The sequence below is a fragment of the Odocoileus virginianus genome, chromosome 17 (assembly GCF_023699985.2).
Source record: "Odocoileus virginianus isolate 20LAN1187 ecotype Illinois chromosome 17, Ovbor_1.2, whole genome shotgun sequence".
In the NCBI taxonomy this organism is placed as follows: domain Eukaryota; kingdom Metazoa; phylum Chordata; class Mammalia; order Artiodactyla; family Cervidae; genus Odocoileus; species Odocoileus virginianus.
The window spans coordinates 25889677-25911727 of record NC_069690.1 but is presented as its reverse complement, the minus strand read 5'-3'; the positions used below and the strand labels follow the sequence as shown (position 1 = coordinate 25911727).

Below are 22051 nucleotides of genomic sequence, written 5' to 3'. Positions count from 1 at the left end.
CTGCAGGTATAGTCCTGCCCGAGCGAGATTACTAAATTAGGCCTCCAGGCCAAGGTGACAAGGCCACATGTGGCTGGTTTTATTATTCCCTCAGTCAACAGTTAGAGGCCAAGGCACATTCGGATTTTAGCAGCCGCACCTAAAGACATCCTTTTCCTGCAACTAACGAGAAGAGCTGAGGTCTGGCGTTAATGCAGGCTGGGTTTCCACTTCTTTTAGCAAATCAGTTGGTAGTTGATTTAAACCCCAGGATCCTGCACCTGAGGAGAGCAAGCTTCTAGAACTGTGCGCCGGGAACAGCGCTCCCCCCCCCCCCCCACCCCAAGTGTGTTCCCCAAATGCACTTCTCTGAAAACACACGAGCCACTTATGCAAATGATAGGGGTTACCTGGACTCAGGGAGGAGCTACAAGGAGCTCACGGAGGTCGCTTTAAATAGACTCCAGGTGGAGTCCCTTGTGCGGAGCCACCTTTAACAAAACCGAAACACAACACCTAAGCTAGTTGAAGTTTCAGCCTCTCTTAGGAGCAGAGATTTAAACCAATTAGTCTGGAATTTCCCTGATCCACTCTAGTGAGGAGGTAGTCCGCTGGATAAGATCCCTGCCCTTCCTCGCCCCAAAGGGAAGGTGACCAGGTCACCTTGCCTGAAACAATTCTTTCTTTTCTTTTGCTGATAAACACCTTGTCTCTATAAAAGATCCATTTGTTTCCTTGGAGGGCCTGTCTGCTTGTTAAATGGGATGACTTCTGATCCCTGATTCGTGAATGTTGAATAAAGTCAATTAGATCTTCAAATTTACCTGGTGGAATTTTTTTCTTTTTCACACCTTGCCATGCAGCCTGCAGGATCTTAGCTCCCTGACCTGGGATGGAACCCATGCCCCTTCCATTGGGAGTGTGGAGTCTTAACCACTGGACCTCCAGTTTGTTAAGTCTTAACCCTGTACCACCCAAAGCCAAGTTTATTACTTATCCCTTGACAGTCTGACAACACTTCAGAGGGAGATACGTAAGGCCACAACATTCCTTAAGACTTTGAAATCTGGTTTAAAGCAGGTCTTTGCATGCTAGGGTAGGAACAGGGGTTAGTTAGGGTTGGGAAGGGTTATGATGTAATAATTTAGAATGAACACCAGAAAAATGAGGGTTTTCAGGTGAGGGGTTCAAATAGTCTAGGATCCAACCTGTCAATGTTGTAGCCACACGTTCCAGGAAACAAACTCACTCAGAAGGACAATGCAGATAGTGGAGTGCAGTTTATTATACCGGCGGGCCCAAGGTAGAGTCTCCTCTTAGCCAAAGACCCTGACCAGTTTTTGTGAAAACCTTATATACCCTAAGTGTACTTGCTCAAACCCACCTCCCCAAATTCCTTGAAACTAGCCTGGACAAGGTAAAAAAGAGATATGATCAAAGTTAACCCATGATTTATGTGTCACAAGACTAGATAAACAGTGGATATTTATCAATAGGCCTGTGGTCTATCCAGATAAACATAATGGAATTTACCACTTTGTTCTGTTACAGAGATAATTAGCATATTCTTTTAGGCAACAGAGAGTCCAAGTACAAGTCCTGAGGCTCGTTTATCCGGGGGTCTGGTTTTCCATTGGTTTGCCATTTGTATAGACACCTGGCACAAAGTTCAGAGTCCACTGGGAGGGTGACCATGCATGTAGCCTGTTGTTCGCACCCTGGCCTAAGATGGAGTCCAGCTCTGTCTGTTTCCTCCTTCATTCCCCCCTCTTGATGCTCTTAACTCATATTATGAGCATCTTCATAAGGATATATTGCACCCTGGCTCTCCGACCACCAATTTGGGAGAATGACGTCAACCTTCGGGTTACAAAGTTCATAATACATTGTAAAATTCAGGGTCCACAAAGCAGAAATATCAAGGCAACTATAACAATGGTAAATGTAGTTTTCCATCAATCGCCCTTCACCCAAGATAGGACCAAAGTCCAGAAAGGAATGTTTTCACTTGACATTGCTTTTACCTGGTTTTTCATGTCATCTAAAGCAGTGATACATTACCAGATAAGGAATCCATACACAACATTTAACCTTAATTATAGCACAGTTCCCTCCTTGAGCAGCTGTATGTCCAAACCATCTCTATTTTGAATTACCACTTTTCTCATTTGGATTTGCTCTTCATTTAAGGCTTGAATGGCTTTTGTTCTATCTAGGAGGGCCTGTTTTGTGAAATTAGTCAAGGCCTCTACTTTAATCATAATATCTGTTGTCCCTATAGAGGGTATGAATAAGGCAACAATATACTCATACCATTGAAACACAGGTCTTGTCCACCTAGCATGTAAATAAGGTAGATTTACCGGGGCTTGTTGCAGGTTAGGCTTTTGTTACACTGGCATTTATATCAAATATAACCCTATGACCTGAGTCTATTGACTAGGTCTGGCTTACACCCAGAGAGCAGGGAGAGATTATGATTGTGTCCCAGAAAAGAGCAGAGTGGTTTAAAATCTCCTTGGTGAAGCGGTGACAGCCACCAGGGAAGTCCATCCATCATAGACAGGCATAGCCCCACATACCCAACAGTTGGAGCTATTGTGGAAGTTGACGTAGGAACGTGCATGTTGATGAGACCAAGCAGCAGGAGTTGATTATGAGGCTTCATCCTCAAGGGGCTCCTCTGGGATCTTCTTTGCCTTCTTCTTAAGGATGATCTTAGTCTCTCAAGGGTCGGCGGGGTCCCTCTGTGCAGTCCACTCAGCGTTTTCTGGATCTGCGTGGTATGCTCTCTTCACCCTCGTATGATGGATCCAAGGGGCAATACCTGCAACTTTAACTGCAGTAGGGGTAGTCAGAATAACAGTATAAGGGCCCTTCCACCCAGGGGCTAGTAAATCAAGTTTCCGATCTTTGACCCATACTTGGTCACCAAGCGTAAACTCATGAATCTGTTCCCCAAAGGGGAACAGCACCCTTTCTTGTACAAACTTAGTTACCCAATTTATTACCTTACCCAGTTCCATCTGCTGCGAAATCCTATCCCCCTCTTAACCTGAGGCAAATTTGTTGACACCTGTTTTATTATGGGAGGGGGACTCCCATACACAATTTCTTATAGAGAATAGCCTTGGGTCTGTGGGGTCATCCTGAGTCTGAGCAGAGCGGTCGGAAGCAAGTCCACCCAGGAACAGTCAGTCTCTCTGATCCACTTGGAGAGTCTCTTTAAGTGTCAGGTTGGTTCATTCCACCATCTCAGAACTCTGGGCCTATATGCAGTGTGCAGTTTCCATTTGATGTTTAAAGTTTTGCTTACTTGTACTAAATCAGCTACAAAAGCCGGGCCATTGTCTGATCCAATGCTGGTAGGAAATCCAAATCTGGGAACTATTTCCCTAAACAGTCACCAGGCTACTTCTGATGGTCTTTCAGTCCAGGTAGGAAATGCTTTTACCCATCTCGAGAACGTACATACCATGACCAGCAGGTAATGGTAGTGTCGGTGAGGTTTCATTTCAGTGAAGTCCACTCCCAGGTGTTCAAGGGGCAGCGTGCCTTTCAGCTGAATACCCGGAGGTTTTTGTCTGAATATGTGAGAGGCAGCATTAACCTATGAGCAGGCAGCATGGTCTAGGTGGGTCGCTTGGTGTGTTTGGATTACCAGAGTGTGTGCCAGATCCTCCAGTACCAATAATTTGCCACTTGGCAATTCCCACCATCTCTTTTCAGTCTTTATGGCCCCTTCCGCTTTGGCTAACCTGACAGCCATTGTCCTTGTTTTATCAGGCTAGTGCCATCAGTATATAGGACCCAACTAGGGTCTGGAACCTTGTCCTTCTTTAAAACAAACCCCAGATACCTTACCTCCTCCTTGCAGATCTGTGCCTTCTTCTTTGACACCCAGTAACCTGCTTCCATCAACAGCTGGAGCAGTGTTTTTGTCTCTTCCCAACCTTTTTCCTTGGTCTCGGCAGCCAGCAGCAGGTCATCCACGTATTGTAGGAGCCAACATCCATACTCTTCCAGATGGAATGAGTCCAGGTCAGAAGCCAAGGCTTCCCCAAAGATGGCTGGGGAGTTCTTACACCCTAGTGGGGGGTCCAGGTGAGCTGTTGTTTGGTGCCCCTGACTGGATCTTCCCATTCAAAGGCAAAGATAGGCTATGATGCTGGGGTGAGGCGTTTGCAGAAGGCATCCTTGAGATCTAGGCCAGTATAAACTTCAGTCCTCGGCAGGAGGAGGCTAAGTAAGGTATAGGGGTTTGGAACAGTGGGGTATAAAGTCACAGTAGCCTGGTTGACTAGCCTGAGATCTTGTACAGGCCTATAGCCCTGTCCTTCTTCCTTTTTGACTGGCAGGATCGGCGTATTCCAAGCCAACTGGCACTCTACTAGAACGCCTGCTTGTTTCAATCTATTGATGTGGGGCAGTATGCTGGCCCGGGCCTCTATCCGTAGTGGGTACTGGCTCTTTCTAACTGGGATGGTGCCTGGTTTGAGTTTTATTATCACTGGGGCTTGATGTTTAGCCAGTCTGGGGAGGGGGGGGAGCATGTTGTCTTCCGCCCAGACTTCAGGGAATAATTGAGTTAGCTCTCTCTCATGCTCTTCTTGCCCACCCGGTTCTTCCTTCCGAGGCTCATGCACCCTCCACCCATCTTGTGGGGGTATTGAGAGAGAGAGAGCAAATAAGTCATAGTGCCCATCTGGAAGGTGGGCCTCTCCTCAGAGGAGAAAGTCACTTGTGCTCCTAGTTTGAAGAGCAAGTTTCTTCCCAACAGGGGTACTGGGCACTCAGGAATGTAGAGGAATTCATGAATCACTTGGTGCCCCCTCATCTGACATTTTCTGGGCTGGCAAAACAATTTAATCATCTCTTCTCCCGATACCCCAGTTACAGAGGTAGTCTTTTTGGACAGTGGTGCCACAGGTTTTGTTACTACCGACAGTTCTGCTCCTGTATCCACCATGAAGTCAATGTTTTGGTCCCCTACTTTTTTTTTTTTTTGCAGCCCTCTTTAATTTCCAAGTCAGCAAGCCCCACAGCTGCGGGAGCTTCCTCTTCCTTCCTTGCCTTAGGGCATTCATTCCTCCAGGGGCACACTGGTTTGTCTGTAACGGCCCCAGTTGAAGGACTGTCCTGTCCCTGGGGCAGAGGAGGTTTTCCAGAGGGCCTGAGATAGACTTTCCCAGAGCAGCAGCTAGCATTGCAAATCTCTTGTCTGTCCTCTTTCGTTCCCTCCAGCTCTCTGGCAGATCGCAGTCTCTGCTTAATTCCAACGTCTCCCTCCCCTTCCTGTCAGTACTCACCGGGAGAGGCGGATATAGCTTGGGCGGTTCGGCTGGAGCCCGATCCTGGAAGTGTTGGCCAGAGGCTTCTGCCCACCGGGATTGGAGCCCGCCGAGGTGGCGGCTCTACGACCTCCGGGAGAGCTGGCGGAGGAGCAGCAGCTGCTGCAGGAACTTCACCTGGCCCTGGATGGGGCATTAAGGCGGCCTCCGGTCCTGGTGGAGCACTGGGTTGGCGGGCGCATCATCATCATCCAGTATGGGAGAGGGACAGGTAATCCTCGTCCAAATCCTGCCAGATCCCAGAGGGAGAAAAGGGATCGGAGTGTCTTCACCTGCTGGTCAGCAAGGCCAAACCAGAACACCACGTGGTCCAAGACTGTTTCTCCCTTAAAGTCCGTTCTGCCTTGGTGGGCTTGATCAGGTGCGGATGAAAACATAGATAGATTAAATATTCCGTGTCCCAGGCCATCTCCAGAAAAGCCAATTCATACTCACTTATGTATCCCCCTCCTTCTAGCCTGACAATTTGGAGGGGGTCAAGAATTTCACAGCAGACAGGACACCTCCTTGGGGAGGGCAGAATACGAGCATACAAGGACCAGTTTCCTATCCTAAAAATCCCCTGGCGATCGCTGGTAATAATTTTCCCTGAGATGGCGTGGACACACCTCCTAAGTGACCTTTGCAAATCCCCTTCCTAAACCCTAGCATGCTTGTTGACCTGTGTACCAAGCAATCACCGCCTGCTTATTCCAGGCTCCTGTGGGTCCCCGCTCCTTCTAGTCCCTCCCAGGGGGGTGATCAGGCCCCCTCTTCCACCCTACCGGGTGTGTTCCTCCTCACCTGAGCACTCAATTTCCCTGCTGCAGTCCACTACCTGCTAACGTGAAAGGTCCGGGCATTGAGAAGCAGAATCCTTCCAGAAGGGCGAGGCCCCTTCCCCGCCTTGAAGATTCAAGCCGCAAGGCCTCAGAGTAGTCCCAAATGGGGCTTGCCTCCTCAAAGTGAGGAGTTTCCCGGCCCATGCACCAAATGTAGCCACACGTTCTGGGAAACAAACTCACTCAGAAGGACAGTGCAGATAGTGGAGTGCAGTTTATTATACTGGCAGGCCTAAGGCAGAGTCTCCTCTTAGCCAAGGACCCTGACCAGTTTTTGTGAAAACCTTATATACCCTAAGTGTACTTGCTCAAACCCACCTCCCCAGATTCCTTGAAACTAGTCTGGACAAGGTAAACGAGAGATATGATCAAAGTTAACCCATGATTTATGTGTCACAAGACTAGATAAACAGTGGATATTTATCAATAGGCCTGTGGTCATATCCCGATAAACATAATGGAATTTAACACTTTGTTCTGTTACAGAGATAATTAGCATATTATTTTAGGCAACAGGGTGTCCAAGCACAAGTCCTGAGGCTCTTTTATCCGGGGGTCTGGTTTTCCGTTGGTTTGCCATTTGTATAGACACCTGGCACAAAGTTCAGAGTCCACTGGGAGGGTGACCATGCGTGTAGCCTAATGTTTGCAGCCTGGCCTAAGATGGAGTCCAGCTCTGTCTGTTTCCTCCTTCATCAGTTGATGCCTTCTATTGAAGAGCTAATGGGTCTTACCGGAAGTTCCTGGAATAAGCAGTAAAGTTAATTTGGAACATTCATCTTCCTGGGCAAAAGTCTCGGAAAAATAAACTGACCGTTGACTCCCTATCCCAATTGAAGCCTTTCAGTTGATATATCCTATCTTGATTCACAGAGAATTTCTAGGTCAAATTTCCATCAGGGAGAAATGTAGAGAAGAAACAATATAATTGAGGATACCTCAATTCTGTCGCTCAGTTGTGTCTGACTCTTTGTGACCCCATGGACTGCAGCATGCCAGGCTTTCCTGTCCATCACTAACTCCTGGAGCTTGCTCAAACTCATGTCCATCGAGTCGGAGATGCCATCACTGAGGATACCTAGGTGGTTCTTTATCACATATTACCAATGATCACCATGCATATAAGGAGAATCTGCATGCAAAGAAAGACCAAAATAAGCAAAAAAAAAAAAAAAAAGTAACACAAGAGAACAGAGATAATCCAAAGAGAAAGAGAGAAAGATCTAATATACTTAAGAGATTCAAGAAGACAAAACATCCATAAAACAAGAACAGGATGCTATATGAAAGAGAAACAGAGAACAAGAATTATTTTGCAGGGACTAAAAATGTGGTTGCTAAAGTGAAATGTTCAGTAGAAGGATTAAAACATAGAGTTGTGTGTGGGGGGGATTTTTCTAAAAATAATAGAGCAAGGTGGTCCAGTGTGTCCACAGGGGACACAGGTTCTCCCTGGTCTGGGAAGACTCCACATGCTGGGGGGCCACTAAGCCCATGCGCTGCAACTACTGAACCCTACGAGCCCTAGAGCCTATGAGCCACAACAAGAGAAGCCACCACAATGAGAAGCCTGAACACCGTAACTAAAGTAGCCCCTGCTCACTGCAACTAGAGAAAGCTTGCACTCAGCAATGAAATCCCAGGCAGGACAGCCAAAAATAAATAAATAAAACTTGAAAAAATATAGAGAGCAAAAGAGTGAAAAATGGAAATCAGAAAGAAAAGACAGCAAACACAGAGGATAAATTCAGAAGGATCATACAGCTATTAGGAACCCCAGAAGATAATAATGAATAAATTGAAGGGAAGGAAAATATCTTAGAAAAGAGTAAGAGACAACTTCAAGACTAAAACTAATGTCTCCATTATGAAAGGGTTTATTGTGTGCTCAAGATAATGAATGAAAAATCATCTGTATCTAGATACGACCTCATGAAGTTTCAGAATATCAGGAATAAGGGAAGATGATAAACATTTCTAAAGAGAAAAACTATTCATCTCTAAAGAAACAAGAGTCAAAATGGCTACAAACTTTACATCAATAACACTGAATCCTAGGAGATTAAATGGAGAACTGCCTGCACAATTTTGAGAGAAATGAATTTCTATCTAGAATTCTATATCTAGTCAAACAGATAAAGGCTTGTTTTGAAATACAGAGTTGGCTTCTACACTCCTAGAAAGTTGAGGGTGTATACGAGGAAATGTGGTAGTGAACCAAAAAGAAGACAAAATAAGACACAGGAAACAGTGGATCTAAGCCCAAAGATCAGTGGATGAAGAGGCCAGGATGATGACTCTGGAGAAAACTTAAGGAGTAATGGGTTCTAATTGGAGGAAGAGGCAGATGCAGCTTGAACTGAATAAATGGTATGAACAATCACTTGGGGGGAAAAAAAATATGGTATATGTAAGGAGTACAAGAAGAAAGAAAAGTCATCAGAATCTCTAGGAAAAGCCCAAAACTGAAAAAGAAATTCTTGATTAAACGATAGGCAAGATATAATATGACATGATGGTGTTAAATGACATAGTATTAATTTAATTTAATTGACCACATGCTTGAAACATTCCGTGGGTTGTAGAATTGAAGGCAAGGAAGAGAAAATATAATCCTGCCCATGGTTTGGCCTGAATGTGCCCAGTATTCACAAGTACTGTTCATTAGACCTCAAACTTCAGAATCAACATAGAAAGATCTGGAAGACTTTGTTTTGATGGCTGGAAAAATTGTAAATACTCAAAATCTTGACTATGTAAATGAAAGGCTGAGAAAAAGTTTGCATGTGGAAGTGTGGAGAGAAAGAGGAGTTATAAACTGGCCTCTCACTAGAGACACCGAGGAAGAGATGGAACCAAAATATAACAATTTATTTGAAAGGAAAAATAGGGAAATCCTTAGTGGTCTAGTAGTTAAGGGGCTTCTTCCCTTATGGCTCAGATGGAAAAGACTCTGCCTGCAACACAGGAAGTGAAGGTGAAGGTGAAGGTGGAAGTCTATCAGTCTGAAGGAGGAAACAGACAGAACAGGCTCCATCTTGAAAGCAGGACTCCATCTTGGGTCGGACTGTGGACTTTGAGCTATATGCCCAGTATCTATAGAAACGACATACCAGCTAGAAAACCAGCCCCCTCGATGGAAGAGCCCCAGGGCTCTAATTTTGGTATTAGAATACCCTAATTATCTGTGTAACCAAATAGAATAATAAATTCTAGTATGCTTATTGGGGTATGACCACAGGCCTATTGATAATTGTCCACTGTTAACTACCTAGGCTTAAGGTGTTGTACCCGGATCGCGGAATCCCAGCAAACACCACAGGAGCTGCGGATCGATGCAAAAGCAGTGAGGAACTTTATTACAAGCTCGAGCAGGGACTCCCTCCACACAACCTAATGGCCATGCGGAGAGAGCCCCGAGTGATGGAGGCGATCTATTTTTATACCGTATAGTGGGGAAAGCGGGAAGCTTAAGGGGATTGGTTAGTTCTTTAACTAAGGATGTCTTCTTAGCTACTGATTGGTGGGTTAGAGTAAGGGGGTAAGGGACTTCCTGTCCTCTGCTGATTGACTCATTTGAATTTCTTTGTCTTTTCTCCTTCTTCGGGGAAGTTCAGCTCAAAATGGCGGTATTATCTTAAAATGGAGTCGTTTGAATTTTACCTTTCACATTTCACAAAGGCATATGAATCATGGGTTAACTTTGATTGTATCTTTCTTTTCCTTTGTTCAGACTAGCTTCAGGGAATTTGGGGAGGTGGGTTTGGGCACGTACACTTAGGGTATATAAGGTTTTCAGAGAAACTGGTTGGGGTCCTTGGCTAAGAGAAGACTCTGCCTTGGGCCCACTGGTGTAATAAACTGCACTCCACTATCTGCATTGTCCTTCTGAGTGAGTCTGATTCCCAGAACGTGCGGCTACAACATTTGGTGCATGGGCCAGGAAACTCCTCACTCTGAGCAGACAAGTCCCATTTGGGACTACTCCAAGGCCTTGCGGCTTGAATCTTCTAGAGGGGAGAAGGCACCTCGCCCTTCTGGAAGGATTCTGCTTCTCAACGCCTGGACCTTTCACGTTAGCATGTAGTGGACGGCAGCAGGGGAACTGAGCGCTCAGGTGAGGAGGAACACACCTGGTAGGGTGAAAGAGGGGGCCTGATCACCCCTCGGGAGGGATTAGAAGGGGTACAGACACACAGGAGCCTGGAATAGGCAGGTGGCAACGATTGCTTGGTACACAGGTTGACAAGCGTGTTAGGGCTTAGGAAGGAAATTTGTGAAAGTCATTTAGAAGGTGGTGTCCATGCTGTCTTGGGGAAAATTATTACCAAGAAATTCCCAGAGGATTTTTAGGAGAAGAAACTTGGTTTTTGTGTGCTCATATTCTGCCCTCCCCAAGGAGGTGTCCCATCTGCTATGAAATTCTTGACCCCCTTGGAATTGTCAGGCTAGAAGGGGGGGGGGATACATAAGTGAGTACGAATTGGCTTTTCCGGAGACAGCCTGGGACGTGGGATATTTAACCCATCTGTATTTTCATCCCCACCTCATCAAGCCCACCAAGGCAGAATGGACTTTAAAAGTTAAGGGGAAAACAGTCTTGGACCACGTGGTGTTCTGGTTCGGCTGTGCTCCAAAGCTGTGCCGGCCTCACCGGCAGGTGAAGACACACCGATGCCCCTTCTCCCTCTGGGACCTGGCAGTGCTCCCCCAGGATCGGGGGCCGCCTTAATGCCCCATCCAGGGCCAGGTGAAGTTCCTGGAGCAGCCACTGCTCTTCCACCAGCTCTCCCGGAGTTCGTAGAGCCACCGTTTCAGCAGGCTCCAATCCCAGCAATGGAGACCTCGGGTCAGTGCCCCCAGAATTCCACCTCAGCTGGGCCTCCTAGATTGTATCCACCTCTCCTGTTAAAGCTGCAGGTGTCACTCCCTGGATCCACCACACCAGGGTGAAGAGCGCATACCACGCAGACCTGGAGGACGCTGAGTGGACTACACTAAAGGACCCCACTGATCCCTGTGAATCCAAGATCATCTTAAAGAAGAAAAAGAGATGAAGCTCTCCCAATCAACTGCTGCTACAAGGACTTGCTGGTATCATCTTGATACTAGCCATAGTTTCAGTCCAAAGAGGGCCTGTGCTACAATTAAAATTGAATGTTGTGTATATATTCCCGATTTATCTGGCTATATATCAGCCACCATAGATGACATGAAAGGTCAGGTAAAAGTTATGGCTGATGATAATCTTCCCTTTTGAACTTCAGTCCTATCTTGGGTGAAAGGTGATTGGTGAAAACTATATTTACCATTGTTATAGTTGCCTTGATAGTTCTGCTTTGTGGACCCTTTATTTTACAATGTATTATGAACTTTGTAACCCAAAGGTTGATGTCGTTCTCCCAAATTGGAGGTCGGAGAGTCAAGATGCAATATATCCCTATTAATGATGCTAATACTTTGTTAAGAGCATCAAGAGTGGGGAATGAAGGAGGAAACAGACAGAACAGGCTCCATCTTGAAAGCAGGACTCCATCTTGGGTCGGACTGTGGACTTGGAGCTATATGCCCAGTATCTATAGAAACGACATACCAGCTAGAAAACCAGCCCCCTCGATGGAAGAGCCCCAGGGCTCTAATTTTGGTATTAGAATACCCTAATTATCTGTGTAACCAAATAGAATAATAAATTTTAGTATGCTTATTGGGGTATGACCACAGGCCTATTGATAATTGTCCACTGTTAACTACCTAGGCTTAAGGTGTTGTACCCGGATCGCGGAATCCCAGCAAACACCACAGGAGCTGCGGATCGATGCAAAAGCAGTGAGGAACTTTATTACAAGCTCGAGCAGGGGCTCCCTCCACACAACCTAATGGCCATGCGGAGAGAGCCCCGAGTGATGGAGGCGATCTATTTTTATACCGTATAGTGGGGAAAGCGGGAAGCTTAAGGGGATTGGTTAGTTCTTTAACTAAGGATGTCTTCTTAGCTACTGATTGGTGGGTTAGAGTAAGGGGGTAAGGGACTTCCTGTCCTCTGCTGATTGACTCATTTGAATTTCTTTGTCTTTTCTCCTTCTTCGGGGAAGTTCAGCTCAAAATGGCGGTATTATCTTAAAATGGAGTCGTTTGAATTTTACCTTTCACATTTCACAAAGGCATATGAATCATGGGTTAACTTTGATTGTATCTTTCTTTTCCTTTGTTCAGACTAGCTTCAGGGAATTTGGGGAGGTGGGTTTGGGCACGTACACTTAGTGTACATAAGGTTTTCAGAGAAACTGGTTGGGGTCCTTGGCTAAGAGAAGACTCTGCCTTGGGCCCACTGGTGTAATAAACTGCACTCCACTATCTGCATTGTCCTTCTGAGTGAGTCTGATTCCCAGAACGTGCGGCTACAACATTTGGTGCATGGGCCAGGAAACTCCTCACTCTGAGCAGACAAGTCCCATTGGGACTACTCCAAGGCCTTGCGGCTTGAATCTTCTAGAGGGGAGAAGGCACCTCGCCCTTCTGGAAGGATTCTGCTTCTCAACGCCTGGACCTTTCACGTTAGCATGTAGTGGACGGCAGCAGGGGAACTGAGCGCTCAGGTGAGGAGGAACACACCCGGTAGGGTGAAAGAGGGGGCCTGATCACCCCCCGGGAGGGATTAGAAGGGGCACAGACACACAGGAGCCTGGAATAGGCAGGTGGCAACGATTGCTTGGTACACAGGTTGACAAGCGTGTTAGGGCTTAGGAAGGAAATTTGTGAAGGTCATTTAGGAGGTGGTGTCCATGCTGTCTTGGGGAAAATTATTACCAAGAAATTCCCAGAGGATTTTTAGGAGAAGAAACTTGGTTTTTGTGTGCTCATATTCTGCCCTCCCCAAGGAGGTGTCCCATCTGCTATGAAATTCTTGACCCCCTTGGAATTGTCAGGCTAGAAGGAGGGGGATACATAAGTGAGTACGAATTGGCTTTTCCGGAGACGGCCTGGGACGTGGGATATTTAACCCATCTGTATTTTCATCCCCACCTCATCAAGCCCACCAAGGCAGAATGGACTTTAAAAGTTAAGGGGAAAACAGTCTTGGACCACGTGGTGTTCTGGTTCGGCTGTGCTCCAAAGCTGTGCCGGCCTCACCGGCAGGTGAAGACACACCGATGCCCCTTCTCCCTCTGGGACCTGGCAGTGCTCCCCCAGGATCGGGGGCCGCCTTAATGCCCCATCCAGGGCCAGGTGAAGTTCCTGGAGCAGCCACTGCTCTTCCACCAGCTCTCCCGGAGTTCGTAGAGCCACCGTTTCAGCAGGCTCCAATCCCAGCAATGGAGACCTCGGGTCAGTGCCCCCAGAATTCCACCTCAGCTGGGCCTCCTAGATTGTATCCACCTCTCCTGTTAAAGCTGCAGGTGTCACTCCCTGGATCCACCACACCAGGGTGAAGAGCGCATACCACGCAGACCTGGAGGACGCTGAGTGGACTACACTAAAAGACCCCACTGATCCCTGTGAATCCAAGATCATCTTAAAGAAGAAAAAGAGATGAAGCTCTCCAATCAACTGCTGCTACAAGGACTTGCTGGTATCATCTTGATACTAGCCATAGTTTCAGTCCAAAGAGGGCCTGTGCTACAATTAAAATTGAATGTTGTGTATATATTCCCGATTTATCTGGCTATATATCAGCCACCATAGATGACATGAAAGGTCAGGTAAAAGTTATGGCTGATGATAATCTTCCCTTTTGAACTTCAGTCCTATCTTGGGTGAAAGGTGATTGGTGAAAACTATATTTACCATTGTTATAGTTGCCTTGATAGTTCTGCTTTGTGGACCCTTTATTTTACAATGTATTATGAACTTTGTAACCCAAAGGTTGATGTCGTTCTCCCAAATTGGAGGCCGGAGAGTCAAGATGCAATATACCCCTATTGATGATGCTAATACTTTGTTAAGAGCATCAAGAGTGGGGAATGAAGGAGGAAACAGACAGAACAGGCTCCATCTTGAAAGCAGGACTCCATCTTGGGTCGGACTGTGGACTTGGAGCTATATGCCCAGTACCTATAGAAACGACATACCAGCTAGAAAACCAGCCCCCTCGATGGAAGAGCCCCAAGGCTCGTACCTAGACTCTCTGTTGCCTAAAAGAATACCCTAATTATCTGTGTAACCGAATAGAATCATAAATTCTATTATGCTTATTGGGGTATGACCACAGGCCTATTGATAATTGTCCACTGTTAACTACCTAGGCTTAAGGCATATGAATCACGGGTTAACTTTGATTGTATCTTTCTTTTCCTTTGTTCAGACTAATTTCAGGGAATTTGGGGAGGTGGGTTTGAGAAAGTACACTTAGGGTATATAAGGTTTTCAGAGAAACTGGTCAGGTCCTTGGCTAAGAGGAGACTCTGCCTTGGGCCCGCTGGTGTAATAAACTGCACTCCACTATCTGCATTATCCTTCTGAGTGAGTTTGTTTCCCAGATCGAGTGGCTACAACAAGTCGTGTCTGAGACTCTCTGACTCCATGGCCTTAGTCCATGGAATTCTCTAGGCCAGAATACTGGAGTGGGTAGCCTTTGCCTTCTCCAGGTGATTCTCCCAACCCAGGGATAGAACCTAGGTCTCCCACATTGCAAGTGGATTCTTTACCAGCTAAGCCCAAGAATACGGGAGTGGGTAGCCTATCCCTTCACCTGTGGATCTTCCCAACCCAGGAATCAAACCGGGGTCTCCTGCATCGCAAGCGGATTCTTTACCAACTGAGATATGAGGGAAGGCCAAGACAGGACACCTGGGTTCAATCCCTTGGTCAGGAAGATCCCCTGGAGAGGGGAATGGCTACCTACTCCAGTATTCTTGCCTGGAGAATTCCATGGACAGAGGAACCTGGCAGGCTGCAGTCCATGGGGTCGCAAAGAGTCAGGGACTAACATTTTCACTTTCCAGTGGTTAGGACCCTGTGTTTTTATTGCCAAGGGCCAAGGGTTCAATCCCTGGTCGGGGAATTAAGATCCCACAAGCCGTGAGGCCTTGCCAAAGAATTAAATTTAAAATAATAATAAAAATAAAAACAAAATAACAATATAGATAGTCATCATTGGGAAGAAGAGAGGAAGAGGGAATGTAAATGAGTTAAATGCCTCATATTTTATATTGGAATGTCAACAGTCACTGAAATCAGAATATAAAGAAATAAAGTATGGGCATTTGAGCTAGGATTTTTGGAAATAACTTTCAGAAGAAACAAAAATAGAAACGGTTAAAAAGGGTTGCCTCTAAGTCGAGGGAGTGGGGTGGGGTGGAACAGGATGGGCAGGGGTGAGGCACTGTTATTTTTAATAGTAATTGCCTCTGTTCTGCTCGATTCTTATTAAGTGAATGCAGCATTTTAATTTGGAAAAAGAGAAAAATTGCAAATCTGGAAGCCTTGCTGAGGAGAGAAAGTAATTTCCCACCTGGGCCAGGTCTGTGATCACACCTGCTAGTGGAGAAAAACAGGTTTGGACCCTTGGAGACAGCAGATCACCCTCAGAGCCTTTAACTTGAGTTTGAAAAATTAATTCAATGCACTTAACCTTTTTGTTCTTGGTTTGCGGCCAAAATTAAAATTAACTTGCATTTTTTTGGACACTGATCGGAAGTGACTTGGGAAATGTGTAGGAAAAATACTGAGAGGAAATCTGCCAGTGTAATTTTTTTTTCCTCTGCCTTTTTACACTTTTTCTTCTTAAATTTTCTACCATTATGATGAGGGGAAATGAGATTTTCTTTTTTAAAGAGGCCCAGTTTTATTAATGCAACTTCAATGCAAAGAAGGAATTTCACATGGTCTGTAAGGGTGGCAGCTGTCTGCTTTGCTGGCCACCATATTTTCAGCACCAGCAAAAGCTTGTTGAATGAATAAATACAATCTAACCTCCCAGGGCTGGCAGTGACCAGTGAATATTTATTGGTGGGAGCAGCCTGGGAGTGGAGAGTAAGGATCCTGACTGAGAAGGTTCCTAGGAGAGGGAACTTTTGATGCTATACCTGGAACAATCCCAGGCAATAGAAATGAATTGGTACCAAGCCTAGGAGAGGACTAGCTATTCATAACCACCCTCCCAAGCCACCACCCCACACACTTCTGGTCAAAATTTGTAAGCTCAGAACCTAATAAATAAGAAAACAACTGAAATCCTCCACTCCTATTCCCCATCCTCAGCCTTTTCCAGACATTCAAAACCATCCCTTCACTGATGACTCCTGGCCCTCCCTCCTACACCTCCCCCCACCCATCAGCCAGCTGAACCGATGCTCCACCAAAGACCTCTCCTGTTTTTTAAAAAAAAAAAAAATTATTTTTAATTGAAGGATAATTGCTTTACAATGTTATGCTGGTTTATGCCATACATCAACATGAATCAGCCATAGGTATACATGTCCCATCCCTCTAGGTTGTCAGAGAGCACCCAGATTTGAGCTCCCTGTGTCATAGAGCAAATTCCCACTGGTTGCCTATTTTACATATGGTCATATATATATATTCAATGCTACTTTCTCAATTCATCCCACCCTCTCCTTCCCTTACTGTGTGCACAAGTCTGTTCTCTATATCTTCATCTCCATTACTGGCCTGCAACTAGTTCATCAGTAGCATCTTTCTAGATTCCACATATATGCACTAATATACAGTAGTTCTTTTTCTCTTTGTGACTTACTTCACTTTATATAATAGCCTCTAGGTTCATCCACCTCATTAGAATTGACTCAAATGTGTTCCTTTTTATGGCTGAGTAATATTCCATTGTATATATGTACCACACCTTCTTTATCTATACATCTGCAAATGGACATCTAGGTTGCTTCCATGTCCTAGCTATTGTAAATAGTGTTGCAATGAACACTGGGGTACATTTGTCCTTTTCAGTTATGGTTTGCTCAGGGTATACCCCCAGTCGTGGGATTGCTGGAAGACCACTCCCTTTTACTCACCTCAGCAGATATACCTTAGCCCACATCTTACTTCTTTGTAGCGTCTTTGTTTTTTACTCTCACTTTGAAACCCTCTTTCCTTGGCCTCTACCTCTTTGGCTTCTCATTTCCTTCATTAGTCATTTTAAGGAAGATAAACGCACTATCTTTAAGTTGGTTCATTCATTTTTTAACCAAACTTGGTATCATAAATTGAGCTGATACAGAAATTTCACACTTGATCACTGAATTCACTCCAAAGTATTTTAAATTGGAACTGGTTTTAGCTTTTGATTTATTTTTAGTATTTATTTATTTTTGGTTGCCCTGAGTCTTCATTGCAGCTCGAGGGCTTAGTTGCCCTGTAGCGTGTGGGATCTTAGTTCCCCGACCAGAGATTGAACCCATGTCCTCTGCATTGGAAGGTGGATTCTTCACCACTGGACCACCAGAGAAGTCCAGTTTTTTATTCTGAAACTTTATTTTGGACAATTTTAAACCTACAGAAAAGTTTCAAGTACGGTACAATGAGGGCTTCCTTCATAGCTCAGTGGTAAAGAACCCACCTGCTAATGCAGGAGACATGGGTTCGATCCCACTTAGAAAGAACCCCTGAAGAAGGAAATGGCAACACGCCAATATTCTTGCCTGGAAACCATTGACAGAGGAGGCTAGCAGGCTATAGTCCATGGGGTATAAAAGAGTCAGGCACAACTTAGCAAATAAACAACAATAGTAGAGTGAACACCCTTAGACCTTCCCCCTGTATTCACCAATGACCAACTTTTTCCCACATTTATTTTACCTGTCTTTTCATATATATACATTAATATACTCTCATCTTCTTATTCTTTTTTTTTTCATCTTCTTATTCTTATTGATACATGTAAGAGTAAGTAGCAGGTATCATAGCCTTTTACCCTACATAGTTCAGCTTGGATCTCCTAAGAACAAAGATTTTATTTAAATAAGTTCTTTTATTTTTTATTTATTTATTTTTGGGGCTGTGCCATGCAGCTTGCAGGATCTTAGTTCCCAGATGACTAGGCATTGAACTCCGGGCTGTGGCAGTGAAAGCACCAAGTCCTAACCACTGGATGGCTAGGGAACTCCCAAAGATTTTCTCTTTCTTAACTACAATATAACTATCAAATCTGGATACTTAATATCCGGACAACACCACTGGGGCTTCCCATGTGGCACAGTGGTAAAGAATCCACCTGTTCATGCAGGAGATGCCAGAGACTCAAGAGACTTGGGTTCGATCCCTGGGTCGGGAAGATCCCCTGGAGTAGGAAATGGCAACCTGTTCCAGTATTCTTGCCTGGAAAATTCCCTGGACAGAGGAACCTGCCAGGCTACATCCATGGGGTCTCAAAGAATCAGGCACAACTGAGTGACTGAGTGCACAGACACACACACACAATATCATTATCTAGTACAAAATCTACATTCAAGTTTCCCTGATTGTCCCAATAATGTGTGTTACAGCAACTGTTTCTTCGGATCCAGGATCAAAGGTCACCATGTTATGCCTTTTTAGGCTCCTTTTATTGAGACTGGTCTTTTGGCCTTGTTTTGTCTTTCACGACATTGCTGGTTTTGTGTCCAGGTTGGTTGTTTTACAGATGGTGTAAAGGGAAAACTCACTTCCTGTTGTGTGTCTCCTGTGCTCGCAATACTCTACTCCTCCACTTCACTTCTGACACCAGATGCATGCTTTTTCCACACGTCAGGCATTTCTGTGACACCACCTGAGTGTCCCACAATTTAACTCCAATTCCAGCACCATCTACCTAGATATAGCATAGATACCCGCAGGTTAAGGGCTCAGTCCTGCAAGACTATCCCCTCCCCATATGCTTGAGACACTAAGGGAAAGTCTAGGTTGATACCATGCATCTGACCAACCAGCTATGAAAAAGTGAAAGTGAAAGTGAAGCCGCTCAGTCGTGTCCGACTCTTTGCGACCCAATGGACTGTAGCCCACCAGGCCCCTCCATCCATGAGATTCTCCAGGCAAGAATACTGGAGTGGGTTGCTGTTTCCTTCTCCAGGGGATCTTCTGGACCCAGGGATCGAACCCAGGTCTCCTGCATTGTAGGCAGACACTTTAACCTCTGAGCCAATCCTCTTCAAGCTATGAAGCAGTGGTTAATTAATCACTGATTAATTTGCTAAATAGGTTTACAGAGCTCAAGAGAACCATTTACTCACTAGATTATCAGTTTATTACAAAAGGATACAACTCAGGAACAGCCAATGGAAGAGATGCACAGAGCAAGGTGTGTAGGAAGGGGCATGCACCCTCCCAGCCCCTCCACCTGTCTGTTGAACCCAGAAGCTCTATAAACCTGGTCCTTTTGCAGTTTTATGGAGACTTTTTTACATAGACATGATTGATTACATCAACCATTGGTGCTTGAACTCCATCTCTAGCCTGTCCCTGGAAGTTTGGGATTGACAGTCCAACTCTCTAATCACTTGATTGTTTTCCCTGGTAACCCACCCCCATCCCCCAGAGGCTTTCCAAAAGTCACTCCATTAACATAAACTCAGGTGTGGTAGAAAGGGGTTGACACTTGTTACGACACATTCTTTTCACCTTTATGGCCCTGGCATTTTTTCAGAAACCAAGGACAAAAGACCAAATGCTAAAAGAAAAGATATTCCCATTACTCTTATGGATTGGGAAATTCCAAGGGCTTTAGGCGCTCTGGGCCAGAAATGGAGACAAAGATGAAATATATATCTTATTATAAATCAAAATATCACAGAACATCCCTTACTTTTTTCTTTATTTTAATGAATAAATCAGATTGCACGTTTTTGGCAGCAAAGACCTAGAAATGCTGTAGTGTCCTTGGTGCCTCATACCAGGTCATACAGGTCATAATTCATCCCATTAGTGGTGATGTTAACTTTGACCCCTTGGTTAAGGTTATATGTGCCAGGCTCCTCCACTCTAAAGTTACATTTATCATGTTTGAAATGAATGAATAGTCTGTAGAAGGAATTCCCTGGTTGTCTAATGGTTAGGACTCTGTGCCTCCACTGCAGCGGTCACAGGCTTGATCCCTGCTGGGGGAACTAAGATCCCACAGGCCACATGGGAAAAAAAAAAGTCTGTGGAAAGACATTTGAGACCCTATAAATATCCTGTCCTCCAATAAACTTTTGTCTGAAGATTTTAGCATCCTTTAATGATTCTTGCCTGAATCAATTATTACTAGGTTGATTTAAAGACGTGGGCTTCGTAATTGTCCCTTTGTATTTATAAACTATGGTATACTGTAATTTCTCTTCTTCCCCAACTTATTTGTCTTTAGTTTTAGGATAACCATGTGTCCATTAGTTATGTATTGTTTCATGTATTATAACCTATTAAGTCATCCTCCATTTCAATATTTATATTGTCCAGTTTCATCCAGTGGGAGATTTTTCCATTTGATCCCTGTACCCTCTTTAGTTTTTTAGATTTTCCTTCTTGTTGTCCTTATTCTCTTCCTCTTTGCCTTCTCCCCTTTCTCTTTCTTCTCCCCCACCCCTGCACCTCTCTCTTCCAGGTACCCTTTGTACTTCCTCTTTACCAGCCCTGGGAGTTCTTCAAAGAACTCTGTTTCCTATCACAGAGAGGTCTATGAGAAACCAAGATCTAAGCACAAAGTAAAGTCAGTAGTTTGGGAAATACCACTGTTTCTAGACCCTTTATCAGACATAGATAGGATACATACCATATAGTAAATTCTTATGACGCTTTTCATTGCGATCTAATACCACAAGGTTCTTCCTCATCCTCCCTCCAACAGTTGTATCCCCTTCACATCCCCAGCTTTATTCTTGATCACAATGCTGTGTTTCTATCATTGCACTTGACCCAATTGATTTATTTACTGGTGGTCCCATGCGACATGTGGAAATATTAGTTCCCCAACCCTGGATCAAACCCAGGTCCCCTGAGTTGTAAGCGTGGAGTCTTAAACACTGGACCACCAGGGAAGTCCAGGCAAAATTCATATGCATTGGGCATCCCCTCACTGGAGTGTGAAGTTCTTTGTGCTGTGGACCATTGTATCTCCAGTGCCTTACTTCTTGCCAGGCACACAGCAATGCACTTCATGTATTTGTTGAATAAATGGCTTTTTCCTTGGTTGGTCCCAGGGAATTCTCCAAAGGATTCTGCCTGGACCTTTTGGGTCCCTGTGCATCCTTTGATGGTTAGGGCCTCACTCTGCATTCCAGCTGCCTGTGCTTATCTGATCACATCAGTATCCCTCCACGTTGTCATCTGTTGACTCATCTGACTCCCTATTGTCAGCTTCATGGGTACAGGGGCTGTGATCAATTTATCCTTGTTTCCTTAACCCAGCTAATGCCTCACACATAGTAGATGCTCCATAGATACTCGTTGAATGAATAGTGGTTTTTGCCAGGAAGTGAAGGTACCAGAATTCAAACGTGGGACTCCAAAGTGACCCCTTGCCTTATTTGTCCCATCAGTTCCCAGAGGAGGGGAAAGAAGTCCTGGCCTTGAAGCCTGGGTAGGATTTGATGAGTAGAGAAGAAGGATCAGCATTCCAAGGTTAGGTGAGCAATGATTAGCCTGACTGTCATCTGCATCTTTGACTTTATACCTTCTCTATTTCAGAGTTTCACTCATAAGGTCATGGTTGTTGTTGTTTTAAATTTTTTTTATTTGGCTGCATCATGTCTTAGTTGGGGCACACAAGATCTTCCTTGCCTCATGCCAGACCTTTTGCTGTGGTGCTCGGGTCCTGGAGCATGCAGGCTTAGTTGCACCAAGGCATGTGGGAAATTAGTTCCCTAACCATGGATCGAACCTGCATCACCTGCATTGCAAGGCTGATTCTTAACCACTGGACCACCAGGGAAGTCCCCACAAGGTTTTTATTTTTATCCTCAGTTCTCCGTCCATTTCATAGCTGCCTCA

At 45.0% G+C, this 22051-nt stretch overlaps 1 long non-coding RNA gene across 1 annotated transcript in view; it reads right to left on the bottom strand.

Annotated features, from left to right (window-relative positions):
• Positions 1-1819: 1819 nt before the first annotated feature.
• Positions 1820-22051, bottom strand: part of LOC139039070 (uncharacterized) — a 33112-nt gene continuing 12880 nt past the window's right edge. The window contains exon 2 of the long non-coding RNA XR_011492221.1: positions 1820-5559. This is a non-coding gene — a long non-coding RNA (uncharacterized lncRNA). The remainder of the gene's footprint in view (positions 5560-22051) is intronic.